The sequence below is a fragment of the Erythrolamprus reginae genome, chromosome 1 (genome assembly GCF_031021105.1).
Source record: "Erythrolamprus reginae isolate rEryReg1 chromosome 1, rEryReg1.hap1, whole genome shotgun sequence".
NCBI classification, from domain to species: Eukaryota; Metazoa; Chordata; class Lepidosauria; order Squamata; family Dipsadidae; genus Erythrolamprus; species Erythrolamprus reginae.
Genome location: NC_091950.1, coordinates 110,112,668 through 110,136,944, shown reverse-complemented (window position 1 = coordinate 110,136,944; position 24,277 = coordinate 110,112,668). Strand labels below are relative to the sequence as shown.

Below are 24,277 nucleotides of genomic sequence, written 5' to 3'. Positions count from 1 at the left end.
AGTAAAGCAGATTATTTGATCTCATTGTTTAGAAAATTTATGACAATTCATGTTTCTAGTACAGATAACTAGACAAAATTAATGAGTATCAGTATTAACCAGGTCTAATATCAAAATCCCTACAGGAATGTACCATTCATTGAAACCTGCCAAAATAAGCCTTCTGTAGCAACAGAAACCATTGTGTTTCTTTTATATCATCACTTATTTGCTTATCAGGTAAGAACTTTTACTTACTTACTTACTTACTTACTTACTTACTTACTTACTTACTTACTTACTTACTTACTTACTTACTTACTTATTTGATTTGTATGCCACCCCTCTCCGTAGACTCTGCAGTGAGCTGAAAGTTGGAAAAGGTAACTGATGGGAGAAGCAACCCAGGCATCATTATTTTCTGATTGGAAAATAAAGGGTTAAAACTGCTGCACAGAAAAGGAAATAAAACTAAAAATACATTAATTTTCAACCATGTAGTAACTAATTTAGACAACTTTGGGATGGTGAAACTATGGCCCTCCTGAACTATAATTCCCAGCAATCTTTGTCAGCTTGGTCAGTGATGAAGGATGCTGGGGCATGTAGTTCAGCAATATTTTAATGGCATAGAGATTCTGTTCAACTCCATAGGCTGTCTTGCATAACCCTTTATATTGCCAAGTATGGTATTCATCAAAGTCTAATATAATTCTCACCTCATATTCTTATGTTGGGAAAGATACTGATTTAGCAAGAATTTTTTATTGTAATAATTGGAAATAACATGGGCGCCATACAAAAAATTTTTTGGATAATACTTAGAAAAGCTGCACCTTGTCAACATTTCCATCTCTTAACGGCAAAAGACCATACTACTTGTACCATGGTAGTATATTACAGTATCCCATTTTCTTCATGCATATCAACCTAGGGTTTTGGGAAGAACTCAGTGCATATGAAGGTCAATACCAGCTAAAGAACTGGCAGCTTTTCACATTTTGTGTGTATAATAATGTATTGATTACCCATGAGATTATATCAGAATACAAAATACAGAACAACAATACCATCTGTTACAAAATAGCGTTAAATGTAGAACTAAAAGGAAATGTAAATCATACTTTGGTGTCATCCCTACAATCTATCCATCAGATCCACATATGTTGTTAACTAGATGCAAACAATGTATTATTGTATTATTGTAATTGCACATGAAATATGTTATTTTAATATGCAACCAAAATTATAAAACAATTTCTTTCTCATACAGTTAACATTCATGTAACATATATACTATCTCGTTCTCTGGAGCTCTACAAGTACAAATACTGTATAATCATCACAAGCAAGTTGGTCAAAATTTCCATATTTAATTATTGTGTCCAATTGCTCAAATCTTGTTTGATTAAATACTCAACTCAGATGTTTTGACACTTATATGTGTAAATATTTGCAGTTTGGAAGATGTGTTTATAGTTACTCATCCATCCACCCATTTAACTGCATATCTTGTCTGAGTTTCTATATCCCAAGTTCCTTGAGTGAAATTTATTAATTTATTTATTTATCATTTATATTTATATGTCACCCACTCCAATAGGACTCAGGGTGGCTAACAATAATTACTAAAAACAGTGAAAAATACAACAATAGTGATGACCGATGTGGTTGTTATTTTTGCTTTGATATGGTCGATTGACTAATCAAATAAAATTGAATTGATTGATTGATACAACTATAGCAAAATAGCAATATTATAAAAAACCCATAAGAAATAAGCTTAAAAACCATACATATACACACACAGTCATTCTTAATTCCAGGCCTTCTAGGAAAGTCAGGTGTCAACGACTTTCTGGATGACCGGTAGGGTGGATATAGTACGGATCTCTTGGGGCAGTTGGTTCCAAAGGGCCGGAGCCACCATAGAGAAGGCTCTCCCCTGAAGTCCCACCAGCCAACAATGTTTGGTGGATGGGACCCAGAAAAGGCCAATTGTGTGGGCCCTTACTGGCCATAGCAAGATAGGAAGCAGGAGGTGGTCCCGCAAGTAGTCTGGCCTGAGCCATTTAGGGCTTTAAAGGTGATAACCAACACTTTAAATTGTGTCTGGAGACTAAATGGTAACCAATGCAACTCACTTAAAGTTGGTGTGATATGTACGTATCTTGGTACACCCGTAACTGCATGCACCACTGCATTTTGCACCAACTGAAGTCTCTGAATGCCCTTCAAGGGTAGCCCTATGTAGAGTGCATTGCAATAGTCAAGTCAGGAGGTGATGAGGGTGTAAGTGACTGTGAGGAGTGCCTCATGGTCCAGATAGGGCTGCAATTGATAGACAAGGTGAACTTGTGCAAAAGCCTCCCTAGCTGTAGCTCAGGGATGTTGTTTGAGCCTCAGCTGTGGATACAAGAGGATACCCAAGTTGCGGAACCTGTCTGAGGAGTGAATTTGGCTATTGCAATGTACTCTACATGGGGCTACCCTTGAAGAGTGTTCAGAGAATTCAGCTGGTGCAAAATGCAGTAGCACGTGCAATTACGGGTGTACCTAATACATTAGTTCATTTCTACGCGAGCTTCATTAGTTGCCAGTCGGTCTTCAAGCACAGTTCAAGGTGTTGGTTATTACCTTTATAGCCCTAAATGGCTCAGGGCCAGACTATTTAGAGGACTACCTCCTCCATCATACCTCCTTGAGGACAGTAAGGGCCCACAGAGTTGGCCTTCTCCAGCTCCCGTCCACCAAACAATGTTGGTTGGTGGGACCTCAGGGAAGAGCATTCTCTGTGGCCGTTCCAACCCTATGGAATCAACTTCCCCCAGAGATTCGCATTATCTCCTCCCCACCAGTTTTCCGGAAAGCTGTTAAAACCTGGCTTTTCCAGCAGGCCTGGAATTAAGATTGATTGCTGCAAGTATGGTTTTATGATACATGTGATTTTAGCTATTGTTTTTTATTAGTATTGTATTTATAATCTGTTGTTAGCTGCTCAGAGTCTGTTTGGAGTGTGCGGTATATAAATGCAATAAATGATATAAATGAATAAATGAATGAATGAATGAATGAACGAACAAACAAACAAACAAACAAGGGAGGGATGTTCATCCTGCACTGCAGGCAGCACATGACACTTGGTGCGAGAACAACAGGTCCCCGTAGAGGCTGTGGGATGACTGTGGAAATTGGACTGAGTGAAGAGAGTATTACAACCAGGGGAGGTATCATGCTTATGGGTCTCTATCTGATTGCACTGGAAACAGCTTGGGCCCTATCTCATTCTTGAATCTGACCTCAGAAGACAGAATGTTGGAATGGAGATAATCCCAGAAGTGGTCTCCACAAAGGCCTTGCAGCAAGCCAGAGGATAAATTTCAGTCAGAGTCCAGAATGTTACCAACTTCCCTGTGAGGTTGAAGGACCAGAGGTTGGGACAAATGATCCCAGCCATCCCAATTGTCCTGCCTAATAAAAGAAAAAGGACTGAGGGTGAGGTTTCACCAGATCAATTCTACCCAAAGAACACACAGCTTTCCCAAGAGTGGTGGGAGTGGGCTAGAAACCAACTTTATAGGTGGCAACACTTGTTCTCTAAAGATGAATTTGATGTGGTGTGTGCTACGAGCAATCAATCAATTTACAGGAAGATAAGTCATTCTGAGAGACATCTCGGCGTATTCAGAGAGCATCTAGCTGAGTTGAAGAGAACTGGGGTCATCTGAAAATCTTGAAGTCCTTATGCTTCTCCCATAGTAAGAGCCTGGAAGAATAGTTGGTTACTGAGAATGTGTATAGATTACTGTACCCTCAATCAGAGAACCATTCCACATCAGTACACTACTCATCGGACTGAAGATGCCCAGCATTGTTTATCAGGAGCAAAGTGGTTTAGCGTGCTGGATTTGAGAAGTGGTTACCACCAGATTCCTATACATGCAGAGAGATACTCCAAAGCAGGAAAATATGGACACATTTTCATTTTCACTGATACTAGGCAGTCCTGCCTAGCATGCCTGCCTCATAAGTACATGTTTGAGCACTTATAGTGAAAGATAGGGGGAAAACTTGGGAAAGGGCAAATATATATGCTTATTTATCTTCACTATGTAGCAATAGCATTTAGACTTATATACTGCTTCGCAGTGCTTTACAGCCCTATCCAAGTGGTTTAAGGGGTCAGCACATTGCCCCCAACAATCTGGGTCCTCATTTTACCAACCTTGGAAGGATGGAAGGCTGAGTCAACCTTGAGCCTGGTGAGATTCAAACTGCCAAATAGCAGGAAGCCGGCAGTCAGCAGAAGTAGCCTGTCATACTGCTCTCTAAACATTGTACCACTTCGACTCAATGTTGCATATCATTTACTTTATAGCTACTATATATAGATACCAGTATTGCAACATTATCGTCCAAATTTCCTTCCTTCTATTTTTATTCCGCTGCTGTACATTCAGTAAAAATCCCAAGGTGCTTCATGATAAAGGATGTCTTTTATTATATAGCTTTATGGGGTGTAATTAGTGATAACAATGAAATCTATAATTACCTCATTTAGTAAGTGAAGTTTTCCAGCTCATAATGCTTGGTTGTATTATCTATCAAACACTATTTTTTCCACAATTTCATTTCAAGCTTTAGAAGTTAAATGAATTCTATGAATTATATACTGATAAAACCATTAATACCTCTAACCAACAGCCTTTTGCTTTAGTGGGCAACTGAGAAGAAAACCTTTGCAATAGGTAAACTAAAGTCAGGATCTACCTCTTCCCAAATTATGGAGGAATCTTTCACCTTTTTTTATACCTGGTAGTCCCATACTTACACTTTAAGCAGAAAATGAAAAACACAAATAATTTATTTCCTAGGAATACTAATTTCTAATGTGAAATTCACTGCTCAGGGGAAGATTCATGCAATGCTTCATTTTATTAATGAATTTTATTATTTCTTCTCATGGTTGACATTACAAGTTGTGGTCCTTAGTCAATTTTCTGTTTGTTCTTTAAAACACACATATATACCCCCCCCCCCAAAAATACCCCTTCTTTATGAACTTTAAAATTATCCTCTTCATAAAAGTAGAGGCTTAGAAAATTGAGACTAACAGCTTGTGTTCCAAACTAGTTTCTGTCTCTAAAGCTTTGGTTCAATGCTCAGAAAGGCAAAGGAATTGAAATAATGTTTAATCTTCTACTTACCACACAAAACAAAGTCTTTAGATTTACCCAGAAGCCCACACTCTGTTGTTTGCTACTCTGTGTACAGACTTGGAGATATATTTCTGATGATGAAAAGACACAAAGCAGTGCTGGTTCTTACTAGCCTCAGGTAAGATTAACTGGATCAACATCTCCCTACTTTCCAAATCCTAGATGAACACTGCTATCCATAATTCCATTTGCTGGCATTAAAATGTCAATTCCTCATGGAGTGCTCTCAGGACAACACATGTCAATTCTTTCTTATAAATACAAGTTCTATGTCAATCATTAGAGAATTCAAGAGTAACTTGGAGTGGGGGGAAATATCACAGCTGGCTCCTTTTATTCTGCAGTGAAATAATCTTGCAGGGGGGGGGGAGGATGGGAAAAGAGAACCTTAAACCTCTAGCATTGTCACCTGCTATAGTTGTGTTAATGCAAAAAAACCCCAAAACCCCATACCACCCATAAATATTGCAATAACTTCACTTATTACAACTAATGCATACAAAGCCATAAGCAGCTTATCTGAAAGATCTACAGCAAAGTCTAAACAGATGGAAAGAAAGATAAAATCAATAGTCCCTGTCCAAATCAGCTTGCTCTCTAAAAATCAGTAAAGCTGGCTCGGGGTGGGGATGGGGGGCAGGTAAACAAATGGAAAAATAAAGAGGATAGTAGTGTAATTAAGAACATTTTCAAATTCCCACAACGCTGTCTGCAGCTTATCCATAACTGCCACTTTCTTTCTTTTTTTAACTCTCTAAACATTAAGAATAAGGAGCAAATAGGTCATTTATTAATTGCTCTAACTTGATGTGGCGACATTCTGGAAGAATGTAAATCCTGCCATCTCTACTCCGCACAAAATAGCTGAATATAAAAAAGTTAAGAAAACAACCTGTGTAAATTCAAGAGGGAAAAGTCATAATTCTTTCATCTGCTTTTCAGTTTGAAAGACTTGCTAGGAAGCTGAAGATCATAAACTGGAAGGTAAAGTGAAAAAGAATTTCACATGGTTTGTCCATTAGTTTTATTAAAACTGCAATTTAAAAAACAAACAAACCAAAACAAGCTTTATTACGATGAATGATGGAATGTATTTTTATGATGACCATGATCACGATTTATCACTTAAAGCTTTTATGTACAATGAGAGCTTATGCACTGAAGACAAATTCTTTGTGCGTCCAAATACACAGGGCTGATAAAGAATTCTATTCTATTCTATTCTATTCTATTCTATTCTACTCTACTCTAGTCTACTCTACTCTACTCTACTCTACTCTACTCATTTCAAATACAGTATATCAGAGCCAAATATAAACTGGCTTTAAAGCTAATTCTAAAGATTCCATATGGGACTATCTTAGAGTGAAAAGATAATGGCCAATATAATAGATGAGACATCTTAACTCATGTAATTGTTGCTACTGTCTTAACTTGTCTGTATTTTACTGAAGGCACCTTTGATCATAGAAATGCAAAATAGTGCTTCACCAATTTTGGAAATAATTTTTATAGACATGTTATGTCCTATGGTGGAGTATTAGCTATTTTCAGAATGGCATGAGATAAATCAAACTGTTTGCCGCCCCGAGTCTACGGAGAGGGGCGGCATACAAATCCAATAAATTATTATTATTTATTAATTAATTTAAGGACATTAGCAACTTAACCAAAAAGTGTAATTTATATTTTGTTTTTAAATAAAGTAACAATAATCAGATTTCCAAAGGCTATAAATGTGAGGACTGGTTGCAAAGTTACTTTTTTCTCAGTGTTGAAATTGCAAATGGTCACTAAATAAAACAGCACATAACAATATATAGCATTCCTTTTGAGAAAAGTGTATATGGTTATTAGTAAACAAGAATAAATAAATAAAAGTGTGGTCAGACTAAATTAAAATAGGAAACATCTTAACCAGGGGAATAAACATCTTTGAGTTAAATGCTCAATATTTTCTGTTCTTTTCTATAAAATTTATGAAACTTAGTCCTGATACCACATTAAGTTCAGTGCCATGGTCCAAAGCTGTTGGGAATCAGTTCCTTTAATTTTAAATATTTTCCCTTATATTCTACTTCTTTCTTCAGAAAATAAGATGGTTGACACTTTTCTAAATTTTAGCAGCAGCAGAATTCTGATCGTTTGTTCTATTGTTACAGCAATATATTCTGGCAGCTAAGATATTTTCTTTCCATTTTGTTCCCACCTGTGGGGTATATAAGTGTTCACAAGGCTGACAAGTATTCTACAACTGAGATGGCCCAACTGTCTTCTTTATTTTATTCTCCTTGCTCCTTCCTCATTCAATCCTAGCCTGTGGGGAAAGTGCTAGAAAGCCAAATGAATTTAGTGAACAGTGTTAAATCAAGGACTGTCAAGAACATCATGATAGACAGATGAGCTGTCACTTGCTTTGGGAGTTCAAGCCAGAGCAAAAGATATCAGTACTTGGCCCTGACAGAGCCTTGACACACTCCTTGGAACTTTATATTAAGTTCTTCCTTCAAATTCATTATTTTCATATGTAATATTTAATCTCCAGAGAACTTTTCAGAACATAACAATTTTTCAAGTTTAGCTTCATTGTCTGAGTAAGCTCCTGCCTAGGAGGCACCTTACCTTTAAACCATGACAGTTTCGATAGGTGTGCCTACAAGGGTTGGATATATTTCAAAAAAGAAGAACTGCTTTAAAACTCTCACACGAAAAATGCTTCTCTGTTATTCATTAAAGCCTTGGAACTTGTGTGACAGTGCTGCTGTAAAGAGTCAAGTCATAGAACTGTTAAAGTAGCAACATCTTTCTCTCCAGGTTCATGAAAATTGAAATTAGTTAGGCTGTTTTTAATGAAAAACAGACAATTGCTGTACTGGATGAATTTCGAGGGACCTTTTCATAATCCTTTTTCTGCATCTGCCTACAAGAATTTTACTTATGAAATGAGTAAGTAACTTAAATCTTTCAATTATTTTGGACCACAAAAGGGCAGTGGATGATATGAATTTAAAACCAAAACATTGTATGCTTAAAATGTAGAGGAAGGGACGCTATTTCTAAGATGAAAGCAAAGCCATCACACTTGGCTAAGGTATACTGCACTTGTCATTTTGAAAAAGGCACTCCAACATTTTCTGACCCTTGTCAATGTATGTGAGATGTGGAATCCGTTATTTTTCTTTTAGCATTTATGCTTTTGTGCATAAAGGGATGCTGTCTGTAGATATTAGTATTCTGTACTAGAATTGGCAAATTAGCATCTTACAATTATGTATTATTATAAATTCATCCAAGCTAGAAGCTAGGTCTGACATGTATATGTTATCTTGTTATGTAAAACTCAATACAAATTGAAAAGACATACAGAGATAAAACAAAATGTACAAACAATAGCATCTCCAAAAGAGTCATCCAGGTCATTCGAGTTCCAGGAAGCCAGAGCCTGCAGAAAGCCTCTTGTCTCCATTGGCAGCTCAATGGTGCAAGCACAGCACCATTAGGACAAAAAGTGTATGTAAGCAAGCATTGTTTCCCTGGGTAATATATTCCAGTGATGCAGTCACAGGGAAAGCCACAGTTGTTCAGTTTGACTTCTACCTCTTGTTGGTCTGTGATCTGTCTACCATTTCTGTTTGACTTTCCCCCAATGATATCCCAAACCAAAGTTGTCTTATAGCCTCAAGAGAAAATGAAACAAGTTTACTATTAAGACTCATTCAGTCCCAGCTCACCAATTTCCAAGTTGACTGTTTTCTCCAAACACATTTATTTCCCCTGGCTATTGTGTAGCCTTTTTCTTGTCACTATTCTTTCCTTTTCTGCCCTTAAGCTGTGGAAATATATGGACCAAGTCAAGATCTTCTATCAATTGCTACGGTAAAGTTTCTCCACTGTCTTGTGACCATTTTGTCCACCTACTCTCCTAAATCTGACAATTCTTTTGGGAGATCTCAAGAACATATCCTGTATCCTGCTTGGTCAGAAACTCTTAGCTTTGATTAATTTACAGTCTTTGCAGTTTGATTGGTACCCATTCAGTGAGTGAATCGCTTCCTGATACTCATTACTGTAAAGGAGAAGATCTTCTAAATCTCAAGTTTAGTCATAGTAACACCATATGATATACTGCTTTTCCTTTAACTTGTCTTATTGAAACACACTTGTTTTTCTCTGATACTTCTCTATATAATTTGTTACATTTTTCTAACAATATATACCACTGTGTCTTAAATGTTTTGCAAATAATAGTAAATAGTATTATATGTAATATATTCATATTATTAGCTTTGGACATGGTTCTCATGTTCATTCTTTTATTGTTTTTACCAGAGGAACGTGAAGATGGAGGGAACTGTTAAGATATTCATGAACTGGAAGAGCCATGTTAACGAGGTCAGCCAATGAATAGGCATAGCAACTAAGTCCGCCAATGGGAGTTAAACACTTCTGAGTCTGTGCAGAGAAGAGAAACTGAAAATAGCTTAAAGCTGGGCATGATTCCAGGTCCAATCTGCCCACTCTTCACTCTCCTCTCTGTACTGTCTCTCCACTCTGTGCTTGTCTGCTGCTGAAATGAAACTAACTATTTTCTGCTGTCTGTAACTGCTTCAAAAAGAATTCTGCTAATGGTATTGGAAATTCACCTGTTATCAAGTTTATAAAGAAGTTATTGCATCCAGCTGAGTCAGTTATCTCTCTGTGTTTCTGGTTTTGATTTTTTCAACAAACTTTAATAGGAACTGCCTTCAAAACTTACAAAGAAGCTGCCATGTTTGTTTTCCTCTGTGAAGACAAACCTCAATGACAGGGTGATTGTCCTCCTATAAGTGAATGTAAAGGGTCTGGAAGCAAAACTATCTTCCTCTACCCCAGGGGGGTTAAACTTGCAGTCTGCAGATCAGATGCATCATATGCTGATTTAGTGAAGGGGGGAAAGTCACAATACATCACATAACAATAACATGAGGCAACGTTGCAAGTTTGAGACCCATACCCTATGGCCTATGCCATATTATGAAAGGAGATAGAATATTCTCCTTCCTAAGCTTTTTCTCTCTCTCATTGCTAAGCTACTGGGGCTGCCTGCCTGTCTTGATTGTTTCATAGGCAGCACCTCTTCAGTCATTCCTCAGGGTCATCTACCCAGTCCATTACAGTATTTTACAAAATTGCTCCATTTCATTTAGTTACTGACCTTTTCTCTAAAGTCTTCCAATCCTCTTTTAGCTATGTAGGATACAATAAAGCTCCCACAGCCACTTTTTTTTTTAAAAAAAGTGATTGACTAATCAACCAAAAGTGCAAAATCCTGCAATTAACTATCATGTTCTTGATTTAATGCACATAACAGGAAATGTACATTAAGGACACTTTTCATCAGCATTTATCCATGACTACTATATGATAGCCGAGGGTTTTTTTAAACCCTCCCTTTGCTTTCACCTAATGCAGGGGTCCCCAAACCTGGCAACTTTAAGATTTGTGGACTTCAATTCTGGGAGTTGAAGTCCACAAGTCTTAAAGTTGCTAAGTTTGAAGACCTCTAACCTAGTGGTTGATACATCAAAAACCAAAGAGCTAACCCAGTTTCATGGAAGCCAAAGTGCTGTGCACACCAGCTAAAGGCCTTTTGTGGAATGGATGGTATTTGGGCTGGGCTGGGATTTCAACAAGTCAACCTCCACACATAGTCCTTAAAAATGCTGTGCATCAGAGGTGTATGGATAGCATGGGAGTGACCCATTTCATGTATGCAGTAATGATTTACTATGAGGAAAGGAAGATTTAAGGTAGTAGGATTTTCTTTCAGCTCTTGGATGGAAGGATAACATACCCAAACACCTGTGTATTTGTGACCTTAGCCATCACAAGTCTCTTGAAAAGCTTTGTGAGAAATGGAGAATGCTACATTTCAGGTGTCTGCTATTTGTCAGCACTTTTAGCATACTCAGGTGGTAAAGCCTGAGGTTCTGTAATGTCCTTTTCTTTTTCTGGCCCATTTCTCTGATATTCTCTCTCTTCCTCCCTCTCTCCCTCCCCTCCCTCCCTTGTAACTCTTGCCTTCACTTAACAAAGAAGTGAGGAGTGGGGAGAGGAAAAAAAACCCCTTTCATGTTCTTTCCAGGTGAATATGCCAAGACACTGCGGTGTGAAACTTTCCAAAGTGCTGATCTCAGATTTTCAGTTTTCAGCACGCATGCACACACACACATCCTCCAGACAGAACTATTTTTCTCTTTGAGTTCATGTCCATCATATTTGACATTCTTGCTGTCCTCTGATTCCCTCCCCACTTATCACCTCTTCTTTCTCATGCAGAGATGGTAGATTCGTCATTCTAAGTGCGGTATTCTTCATTTATAGAAGCCTCAATTCTGCATGGTTGTTGGAGTCTCTATCCACCAGCAAGTTGGTCTTATGATTGCACAAGCAATCCCTTCTAACAATGGGTGAAATCCAGCAGGTTCTGACAGGTTCTGGAGAACCAGTAGCAGAAAATTTCAAATAAAAGGCAAATATCACCTTTGACTGGCCTAAAAGTGAGGAGGGATTGGAGATTTTGCAATATCCTTCCCCTGCCATGGCCACTAAGTCATGCCCACCCAGCCGCACCACATCCACCAAGCGATGGACACCAAGCCACACCCACAGAACTGGTAGTAAAAAGATCTGGATTTCACCACTCCTTCTAACCATCCTCTATCCCCTATTTAAATATTTTAAAAAAACTACAAATAGAAATAATTCTTTATTGTCCAAGTGTGTTTGGACACACAAGGAATTTGTCTATATGGTCTCAACGACACTGACATAAGCCAGTGAAAGTGGTCCCAGTGTTATTTGGCATGCTGGGCGCAGCGCCAAAGGATCTCAGTGGACATTTGAAAACCATCAGAATTGACAAAATCTCCACCTGTCAATTGCAAAAGGCTGGGATCGGCAAACATAATTCGGCAGTACATCACCCAGTCCTAGGTGCTTGGGAAGCACTCGACTGGTGATGAAATACGAAATCCAGCATAGTGATCTTGTTTGCTGTGTTGTATTGACATCATCATCATCATCATCATTATTATTATTATTATTATTATTATCATCATCATCATCATCATCATTATTTATTAGACTTGTATGTCACCCCTCCCCGGAAATGAAAGCTGTAAGAGCTCTCAACGATAATAATTTAGGTACTTTATTAAAGAGGTTAATTTTCAAATGAGAAAGATTTGGAGAGGAATGGCTCTACCACAAGGAAATTCTGAAGTATGTATCTGGGGTATTTTGGGACTCTTCTTTGTTAGAGATGTTTGAATAGAATTTAGATTCATACATATACATATACATATACATATACATATACATATACATATACATATACATATGCATATGCATATGCATATGCATATGCATATGCATATGCATATTTATTTATTATTTATTTATTACTTAGATTTGTATGCCGCCCCTCTCCGAAGACTCGGTGCGGCTCACAACACGTGGAAACAAATCATAAATAATCTAACAAATTTAAAAATAAAAGATTTAAAAGACCCCATATACTAACAGACATACACACAAGCATACCATATATAAATTAAACATGCCCAGGGGAAAATGTTTCAGTTCCCCCATGCCTGACGGCAAAGGTGGGTTTTAAGGAGTTTACGGAAGGCAGGAAGAGTAGGGGCAGTTCTAATCTCCGGGGGGAGTTGGTTCCAGAGGGCCGGTGCCACCACAGAGAAGGCTCTTCCCCTGGGGCCCGCCAACCGACATTGTTTAGTTGACGGGACCCGGAGAAGGCCCACTCTGTGGGACCTGATCGGTCGCTGGGATTCGTGCGGCAGGAGGCGGTCTCGGAGATGCATATACATATACATATACATATGTATATATATAAGGAATAGCAATTAAGATGCTGAATCATGGCAGAGAAGACCCAGTTTCAAGTCCCTAGAAGTGCAGCAAAGTTGACTGAGAGACGTCAGGCTAGTCTACTTCTTTTTCTCAACCCAACCTACTTTCCAGTGTTGTTCTTGAGAGAAATATTGATAGACAATTGCTTTAAATTCCTGGAGTTTTGATATATTAATCAGGTCAATAAAGTAAAAGTAGACGATTCAAAGTAGACGATTATTAAACAATTACTTAGTAAATGCTTTCTGGAAGCTTGCCCAACATTATGCCCTTTAGACCAGGGGTGTCAAACTTGACTGCATTGAGGGCCACATTAGGGTTGTGTTTGATCTCTGGGGACCATGTGGGTATGGCCAAGGTGGATATGCTTTCTGTCACTGAAAACTGAGCCTGGGAGGACCACTCCCCTGAGTTCTGTTTTCATGGGCAGAGGCCTACAGGCCTTGAGTTTGACATCCCTTCTCTAGAAACATTGGTACTACAATAGGTATTGCTAAGAATTGTCGGATTTGTAGTCCCTACACATTTCCAAGGGGCCAGACTGAGATAATAGGATTGACAAATAAGACAAACTCATGTTTCTTTCAAACTGTGGTTGTGATACTTGTGGGGAGTGGATTACATTTTAACTCCCATTCCTAATATACATTATTTTACCTTCCCTAACACACAACTTACAATATGGTGATCCTCCTTAATCCCCTATAAAGAAGAACTCTGCAGTGATTTTTTCCCCAAACTTGTTTCATGATTGATTTTTTTCTACAATTTTTATTACATTTTGACCGAGAGAGAAAAGCAATACTTGATTCAGTAAGCAAATTTATGTCATATAATTCTGCCTGATGAATATTCGAATAGGCTGAATGTAGGCATATCATAATGAAAAATACAACATTGCCTTTTGGTTCATATGCTATTTCTGCTGACAATGCAAGGTTGGAAACAAGAATGAACAAAATGCATATAATTACTGATAAACTACTCTACTCATAATGAGATTTGTTTCTGAGATAATATACATAGGTTGCAGGTAAATAACTAGCTTTTAGAGGGAAAAATACCTTCTGAGGAAAGGGTTAATTTGGGAAACTTTCAATAAGTTATAATAGACCATATAACAATCATCCAGGTCATCCAGTGGAACGGCTTGCCTTCAGAAGTTGTGGGTGATCCATCACTGGAGACCTTTAAAAAGGAACTAGATATCCATTTGTCTGAAATAGTATAGGGGCTTCTGATTGAGTAGGGGGTTGGAGAAGTCCTCTAAGTTCTCTTTCATCTCTTGTGACTAGTGATGGGTGAACCCAACGGTGTTTGGTTTTGGCAAGTTCGGACAAACTTTAAGCAAAATTCGGCCGAACCTGAACCAAACCCAAACTCGAACGAGGAATCCCTCCCACGAAGAGATTCCAGGGGCAGAGCTTTGACGTCATCTGCAGGTTGCTAAGGATGCCAAGGTGATCACTTCCTGGATTCCATGGAATCCAGGAAGTGATCACCTTGCCGTCCTTAGCAACCTGCCGATGACGTCAAAGCTCCGAACGCCAAACACGACCCTGAACTTTGCCCCTAAGTTTCAACAAATTTCAGGTTTGTACCGAACAGCGCAAAATTCGGTATGGACCCGAATTGTGTGAGTTCAGTTCGCCCATCACTACTGGTGATGATGATGATATCAATTATGCATTAGAATTAGGGGCTCAAAAATGCTATCACAACATTTCCGTAAAGCAAATAGGAGTTCTTCATTAAGAAGTGCGGTGAGCCTATTTGTCTGCAGCTAACATAAATCTACATTACACTTTTTGTTGATGGCTAATGAATAACTACCAAATATCATCCTACATTGATTTACTCTGTATGTGTTGTTGGAGCTCCAGTGGCAAAGGCCTGTATATTCAGTGTCACACATTCACAGGCATATTTTAAAAGAGGAAAATTAATTGCACTATATGCTAATACAACAGAATGCAGAAAATTACCACTAACAATAAACCATGTTTGCATAATGTTATGCAGAAAGACAGTCTGTTCATTATAAGCGTGAACCGGCAGAAGAATAAATTGCTTTTCTTACTCTGACTTCTCAAGTCATGCAACTGTACCAATTTAGCCAAAACGCCCTTAATTACAGCACCTGTGTAAGGCTCACATACTTTGAGAAAAGCTTTGGCAGATTACAAGGGAAATTCAACAGAATGAAAAGTTTAATCACCAGTGAAATGTGAATGAAATAGATTCTGCACATGATGGAGCTGTCACAGGCAAAATGTTATTAACTTGATTGTTAGAGCGGATGCTTGTCCTTGTGTTCTTACTAAACCAATGACAAATATAGCTAAAAGAAAAGGAAAAAAAACCTCTGTCAAATACCCAGAAGCCTTGACTACAAAAAGTTTTTTTAAGCAAAATATGGCTCCGAGTTCAGTTTCAAGATTGCTTCTCCCCGAAGATCTGAGTTTTGTGGCTTGTGGTATCAACAGGAAAATAATACTTGTCTGTCCACTCTCCGCTGCCAATTTTGGATAGATATGGTTATTGCATATTTTCATCTTTTTATTTACATTCATTCTTCTGCAGCTGCATACTTTCCCTTATTTACAAACTGGGAAGCTGCTACAATATTTCTTTTGTTACTGAAGTGTGTCATTTGGTACCAGCCCCACCTTATACTGACTTCTTTCCACTGCTTGTGAGAAAGTAAGTCACTTTTTTACAGCTGTTTAACAATCGCTAAATAAATGGTTGTAAATTAACTACCTATACAGAGGTGCTGTAAAGCACTATGAAATGATATATAAGTCTAAGAACAGAACAGAGCAGAACAGAATAGAATAGATCAGAAATAGAATAGAATTCTTTATTTGTGATTGGACACACAAGGAATTTGTCTTTGGTGCATATGCTCTCAGTGTACATAAAAGAAAAGATACACTTGTCAAGAATCATGAATTACAACAGTTAATGATTGTCATAGGGTACAAATAAGCAATCAGGAAACAATCAATATTAAAATAAATTGTAAAAACACAAGCAACAAGTTACAGTCGTGCAGTCATAAGTGGGAGGAGATGGGTGATAAATGATGTTATAAATGATTATTTATAAATGATGCTGCTATTTGCCATTGCCTTTTCCAAAAATACTACTTTTTTCCATAATTGCTATTGTTCTGGACTTTCCAAATGGTCTACCATTTAAATATTTACCAGGGCAAAGCTATGTAACTTTCATAATCAGCCCAGCCTAGATATTAGATCAAGTCGTTACTAAGGTCATAGAGTAGCATACAAACCTATACTGCAGCTATTCCACTATCACTGAAATATAGTCTGCTTTTCATCCCCCTTTATATTATTATGAATTACTATTTTCCGTTTCCTATATACAGACAACTCTAATCTGCATAGCTACAATCAGTTGCGTGGTATTTCCAGCTTTTGCCTCCCCCCACCTCTAAAGGTTATTCCAATTCTCTGTCCCTCAATTCTTGTATTGTTAGCTTTTCATTAAAGTAAACCAAGGTAGCTCAGTTGAAAATACTGGAAGGATTATAACAGTTTTTGCTTAATAGTTTGCATGTCTTCCATTCAACTTCACCTCATTCCTAACATTCACATTTTTTGTACTTTAGTAGATTGCTGTGTTACACGTTGGCAATTCCTTATTAGTACCCAATTTAAGTTAGATGCACAATTGGAGAATATATATTTTCCTTTATGACATTATTCATAGAAATTGTGTATTTTTGAGAGGGGAAAAACACATTTTCTCCTAACTGTGTTTTCTTCTTTATGAATAAAAGAAACGCCGAGTCTCCAAATGTCATCCTGCCCATGAAAAGAGAAAAGAAAACAAGCTTTGTTATCCTGGCTGAACATAAGGTCTGAAGACAGCAATAACCCAAACTCATCTAAATAGGAAATAGTGGGATCCCCCACCCCCCACCCCAGTTTTATTTATATGAAATTAATTTGTCAGTTTGATGAAAAGCACTATGGATAGACAATGCGGGGTTATGAAAAATATTCAGGAAAAACAATTTTGTAAGTATACGTTAGGATTGATGTTGGTCCATCATTTTCAAAGAGGACCTTGACATCTTGTGGGAGATGTCAAGTCTTGGGTTTTATATGCTTCTTTTTTATAGTAGATTTGTCTCGCTATAATATTGTTTTTTATTACTGTTGTGAGCCGCTCCGAGTCTACGGAGAGGGGCAGCATACAAATCTAATAAATAGATAGATAGATAGATAGATAGATAGATAGATAGATAGATAGATAGGTAGGTAGGTAGGTAGGTAGATCGATCGGTCAATTGATAGATCGATAGATTGATAGATCGATAGATCGATAGATCGATAGATCGATAGATCGATAGATCGATAGATCGATAGATCGATAGATCGATAGATAGATAGATAGATAGATAGATAGATAGATAGATAGATAGATAGTCAGTCTTGTGTGCTCTTGGGCCTAAATAATGGTGATTAATACAACATATGTTTTCTACATAGTGATTAATTAAAATAATTTTTATAAAAAACCCGGTATCGAATTCTTTATTCTTTATTGGCCAAGTGTGATGGGACATTCATTGTTCTAACTATCAGGGATTTTCTCCTTAGTTCTAAGTTGCTCCTCTCCATGTTCCCACACATTGCTTCTTGTCTTACCCTCAGATGCTTTGGATAATAGCTTGACTCATCTCAGATAATTTAGGTAACTAATTTATTTATTTATTTCATACACCAAATTTTTAATCAAGAAACCCAACTTACAAACACACACCCATCGATGGTGTCCCACTTTACTAATGTGAAAATCTGGTCACCTTATCTGAAAGAGAAACTTCTGTCACTGCCTAGGATTGAATTCTTAAACTTCGGAGTGTGAGGTGAGCATCTTTACCTTTAGGCCAGGGGTGTCAAACTGGATTTCTTTGATGGCCAGATCAACATTGTGGTTCTCCTACATGGGCATGCAGAAGGAGGGAGAGCAGGATGGATACTTCTTGCAGCACTTTACCAGCCAAAATGGGGCATATGGGGCCTATGTGCGATCCATGCACACCTCATTTTCACCCACCATGGTTTCTTGCAATGCTCTGATAGCCAAAAACATGAAAAGAAGCATCCCAAAGCTCCCGTGTGGTCTATTTAATGCTGGAGGCCTTGGCCCATTTTCTGCCTATTTTTGACACCATGGGCTGGTCTTTTGATATTCCCAGGCTGGCCCCATGGACTGGATTTATGCACCCTGTCGGCTGGATTCAGCCCAAAGGCCTTGAATTTGACATTCTTGCTCTAGGTCAACATGCCAGTGGATTGACTAAACTTATAATCCCACCAAAATGTCATGATTCTTGGTACTGTGCAAGATGTGGCGGAAGAATCCAGAGTAGGAATAGTAGTGCCAAGCATGCAAGAGAAGGCTTTTGAAAAATGAGTTTCTTCTGTAAAACTTAGTGCCAATGTTTTGTTTTGTTTTAAAGCCAACAATCTGGAAAGAAAATCTAATAAACTGTCACAATGGATATAATCATTGCCCTTCCTCTAATGCAACATCTTGGAAGCAGGTCTTAATGTATCTGTCAGTCTTGTTTTTCATTCCTCTTAATTCTATCCTGCAGGCACAAACTTGTGTAGAAGGTGCTTAAATGTGTTAATTAAAGATGCCAGCCAAGCACCAGTGCTTAAAAATGAAGCTGCCAGTGGTATGGTCTCCTTTAGAAAGATAGATTGATATAAAACTTCAACCAATTGCTCTTTAAATCCTGCTGCCACTAGCTATTGAGTTGCAAAATAACAAGTAACAGAAAGGGGGGGATCTAAAAGATACAAGTTTTATGGAGATTGTGTCAGTTAATCTCTATTTTGATAGAGTATCTTTTAAAAATTATTATAATTTAAATTATGTTCAGGAAATGTACATTAAAGGTTCCCCAGGGAGCAATAAGTGTAGCCAAAATACTTGAATTAATAAATACTCCAGAAAGAACAACTTTCACTTCCCTCCAACATGCTTTATTTAGATTTTGCACTTAAAGAGAGAGAATGTTTCTGATTTTGGCACATAATCCCAAGTCAATTCTAAGTGCTTCCCATGCATAGTCACTTAAAGAAGCTATCACAAGGCTTTGCTTTTCAAATAATCATCATAAATAGTAGGCTCATGTTCCCTTAGAGAAGGAATGTCAAACTTGCGTCATCTTGGAGGTGTCATGTGATGTATCCCCTCTTCACTAAACTCGATCCACAGCTCACATTAGAGAAACATCTTCCAGCTGTGGTGAGGGGGGCGTTTGCCCAGGTTCGCCTGGTGCACCAGTTGCGGCCCTATTTGGACCGGGAGTCACTGCTCACAGTCACTCATGCCCTCATCACCTCGAGGCTCGACTACTGTAATGCTCTCTACATGGGGCTACCTCTGAAAAGTGTTCGGAAACTTCAGATCGTGCAGAATGCAGCTGTGAGAGCAATCATGGGCTTTCCCAGAAATGCCCATGTAACACCAACACTCCGCAGTCTGCATTGGTTGCCGATCAATTTCCAGTCACAATTCAAAGTAAAGCCCTTCATGGCACTGGACCAGGGTATCTAAGAGACCGCCTTCTGCCGCACAAATCCCAGTGACCGGTTAGGTCCCACAGAGTGGGCCTTCTCCGGGTCCCGTCAACAAAACAATGTTGTTTGGTGGGGCCCAGGGGAAGAGCCTTCTCTATGGTGGCCCTGACCCTCTGGAACCAACTCGCCCCAGAGATTAGAACTGCCCCCACCCTCCTCGCCTTTCGCAAGCTCCTAAAAACCCACCTCTGCCATCAGGCATGGGGGAACTGAGATATTCTTTCCCCCTAAGCCTTTACAATTTATGCATGGTTTGTTTGTTTGTGTGTATGTTTGATTTTAGAATTAAGGGTTTTTTAGCTGTTGTGTATTGGATTTACATGCTGTTTTTATTCTGTTGTTAGCCACCCCGAGTCTGCGGAGAGGGGCGGCATACAAATCCAATAAATAATAAAATAATAATAATAATAATAATAATAATAATAATAATAATAATAATAATATAATAATAATAATAATAATAATAATAATAATAATAATAATAATAATAATAGGTATGGGTGTGGTCAGCACATGACACATCCAGCAGGGTTCAGTAAATATACAGGTCCTCAATGTAAGACAGGTTGGCAGCAATTATTTTTTCTGCAGTTCTGATTATCATATCAAGTCTGTGTTGGTCTTGCTGGGTTGTAGAATCAAACCAGACGGTAATAGAGGTGCAGATGACAGACTCAATGATTCCTCTGTAGAACTGTATTAGCAGCTACTTGGGCAGTTTGAGCTTTCTTAGCTGGTGCAGAAAGAACATTCTTTGTTGTGCTTTTTTGATGACGTTTTTGATGTTAGGTGACCTATTTATTTATTTATTCATTCATTCATTCATTCATTCATTCATTCATTTATTAGATTTGTAGGTCTTGAAATATGATAGAACCTAGAATTTTGAAGGTCTCTACTGTTGATTCTGTGTTGTCTAGTATTGTAAGAGGTGGTAGGATGGAAGAGTTTATCCTAAAGTCTAACACCATTTATATGGTTTTGAGTGTGTTCAGTTCCAGATTGTTCCAGTCATGTATATTTTCTTTTATGTACACTGAGAGTATATGCACCAAAGACAAATCCCTTGTGCATCCAATTACACTTGGTCAATAAAGAATTATATTCTATTATACTGGATTGGGTCTCTCCCTGACACTGTCAGTTGAATGAGAATACAGTGGTACCTCTACTTAAGAATGCCTCTACTTAAGAACTTTTCTAGATAAAAACTGGGTTTTCACGATTTTTTTGCCTCTACTTAAGAACCCGAGCCGGGAAAATTTTCCCAGGAAATTTGAGAGCCAGTTTCCTGCCATTCCCTATGAGTTTCTCTCTTTGGTGAAGTGTATGGGAGGCAGCCTCGTGCCGGGTGTATGGGAGGTGAATGCTCCTCCTTTCCGCCTCAGAGTCCCTCTTTTTTTTTTAAGCCTTACAGTTTTGGATTTTTTTTATTCCCCTCACCTCACCTTCTTCCTTTGGCAGCGACTGTCCTCCTCTTCTTCCTCCTCCTCCTCCCACCCAAATTCTGAGCTTTTATTTCTTTCCTAATGGTTTTGCATGCATTATTTGCTTTTACATTGATTCCTATGGGAAAAATTGCTTCTACTTACAAACTTTTCTACTTAAGAACCTGGTCAGGGAACAAATTACATGCTTAAGTAGAGGTACCACTGTATATATTTTCCAAGTTTATCCAAAATCATCTTCTCTTTACCTCATAGTGTACACACATACACTTGAGAAGTCTTGAGGCTCTGACTTTGCAGTACATCCTTATTCATCTTTATTGTTATATTTCCTGGGGTAAATATATGCTGTATAATGGCCGTAACAGTCTCAGGACCAAGACATGGAGTGTTAAGCACTGAAGCTGGCAGTTAAAACTGTGATCATTTCATTGACTCAGGTCCATTAAGAAACCATTTGCTTACTTAGTCTAGCTCTGCAGCAATGCAATTAAATTGTTCCTGTTTGGCTTTTCCTCATGCTCAGCTATGTCACATCCTATGGCTGCTTGCCACTTTGGGAATCTTAAAACTGAAAAGCAATTTATATGCTTTTTAGCAAAAAATATTATGACTGGCAATTAATGACAAATTTCTGCCATTTGAAAAAATGAAAGATCAAATTCGTTTAATCTTTACCCATAACCACAAATTATATATATGGGCCGAGAGGCAAATAAGGAGCTGTGATGTTCCTTCAATACACCAGGGTGATTCGGCACAAAAATATGTAACCCTTCCCTGGTGCAGAGCTGAAGGGATTGGATATTGTAGCCTAGAGGATAATTCTCTGCCTTTCAAGGCAAAGGTTGCAGGTTCAAGTCCCAGTGGGTATGGCTAGCTGATGGGGCCAAAATAAGGCCGAAATAGATCTATCCTAGTCTCCCTTAATTTTCAAATTCAGCAAAAAAAAACATGTCACACACACACACACAAACACACACACATATATATATTTGAAAACTTATCTTGGTTGGTAAGCCACTCCCACCCAGTCACATGACCTTTAAGCCACCCCCAGTCACGAGTCTGTGGAGAGGGGTGGCATACAAATCTAAATAATAATAATAATAATAATAATAATAATAATAATAATAATAATAATAATAGTTGTCAAGTCACTCCTACCTGGTCACATGGCTGGCAAGCTACTCCTACACGGTCACATGACCATCACACCCACAAAATAAGCCATGCCCACAGTGTAGCAGTACAAATTTTGGTAGCCCAACACTGCCTCCAAGTGATTCAGTTTTGCAGACTTTCAATATATCCACGTTCATTTAAAAATTAGGCCTAGCGGAAACAGCTTCAAAATTGTACATTTCAATAGGTCCCTTACTTTGTGGTGATTTTTATAAAATGTTGATTAGTCTGAATATTGAACACAGTGATGTGTTAATAGATTTTATATGTGTATATATTTGTGAATGTGTGCATGTACACATAGACTGCAAATATATCAAGTGCTTTCCTTTCAGTAGTAAAGCTGGATGGAAACTGAATTTTGAATCATTATTTGCAAAGAAGGACATGGCTGAACTTTTTTTTCCTTTAGGTTGGTTTAGGTTGCTCATTGTCTTCATGTTCCTTACATCTCCCCTTGTTCTCATACAAAATGTGACTACGCAAATATTCTGTTTTGCAATATTTAATATGTAAATATATTGAGATCGATCCATGAATGTTTCATTTTTTAAAATGTACTTTTGGTCAGGGAGGATCTTGGCCACAGTGTCTGCATCCATAAGCGTAAGCCTTTAAATTGAGCAAATGGAATTGAATATATATCTCAGCTATTCAACTAGCAAGCTCTTTGTAACTTTTTCAAATGTTCCTTGCACTCAACCTGTTTTTGTCCCTGAGAAATAGCAAATATTCCTCAACTTGCACTTTGATTGCTGACTACATGAATGTCTTAGGCCTCTTCAAAACAATGACAAAGACATAGTCACCAGAGAATAATAAAGTTCTGCTCTGTTATTGTTTTAGCATTTAAAAGGAAGGCATCCTATGCATTACTTCAGTGTAAAAGCTTTGTTAAAAGCATACCTCACGCACCTGGAATCAAATCTCAGTGTGACACCTATGAGTCCTTTTCACTTCAAACTATGTTACTGAGTTATTTTTAAAGGCTGAAAATTTTCTTGAATTATGCAAACAGATCACTTACCCACCATGTTTTATCTTTCAAAAAGAAGAAAAGATGTAAAGTAGATTTCCTACTACTATTACTGCTGTGCGTACACACACACACACACATAATGCCAAACTATTATAAAATCATAGCTTTACAGTTGTAAGCTTTACATTTGTTCTGGAGAAACTGAAGAGGATACTGAACAAGGATTACAGTAAAGGCCTTTAGATCACATTCACTTTATGCCTGGATAACATTTCAATAAACTTGTTCCTTCTGCTTTAAAAGATCATGTTATGCCCTTATATACACATTTACATGAACCTTTATTACCAGACAGCAGGCAGATGTGCCAGGAGGTACAATGTTGTTTAAATAGCAACAATATAAATGAGCTCACTAGTGGACAGGGAGGGGGAAAAAAACCCTCTGCAATTTGCTCAATGATGCTGCAAATGAAGCATTTCTACTTTACCAACGTTGCCAACTTTCATTTGTTTACCAGAAACTAATTTGTAGAGTTATTGGCAATATCAGTAATTGTGGTTTTGTTCTATTAAGTGAAGAAGCCAATGTCCATTTCAGTGGCACTATGAGTTGCTCCATATAATATTGTTGGCTGCTGTTTTTTTTCCTTAGGAACTGTAAAATATATTAGCAATTGTAATATATATGTATATATAAAATCCCAGTAAGGGTATGGCTAGCTGATGAGGCCAGAACAAGGCCAAAATAGCGCTATACTAGTCTCTCTTAATTTTAAAAAATTCAGCAAAAACATATGATATATACGTGTGTGTGTGTGTGTGTGTGTGTGTGTGTATCACATATTTTTGCTGAATATTTAAAATTAAGGGAGACTAGGATAGCACTATTTCGGCCTTGTTCTGGCCTCATCAGCTAGCC

At 37.9% G+C, this 24,277-nt stretch overlaps 1 long non-coding RNA gene across 1 annotated transcript; it reads left to right on the top strand.

Annotated features, from left to right (window-relative positions):
* The first annotated feature begins 5,189 nt into the window (after window positions 1-5,189).
* On the top strand, window positions 5,190-9,870 carry LOC139157929 (uncharacterized). The gene is made up of 4 exons (XR_011557587.1): window positions 5,190-5,316; window positions 6,141-6,182; window positions 8,013-8,144; window positions 9,528-9,870. It is a non-coding gene; the product is annotated as an uncharacterized lncRNA (long non-coding RNA).
* The last annotated feature ends 14,407 nt before the right edge of the window (window positions 9,871-24,277 follow it).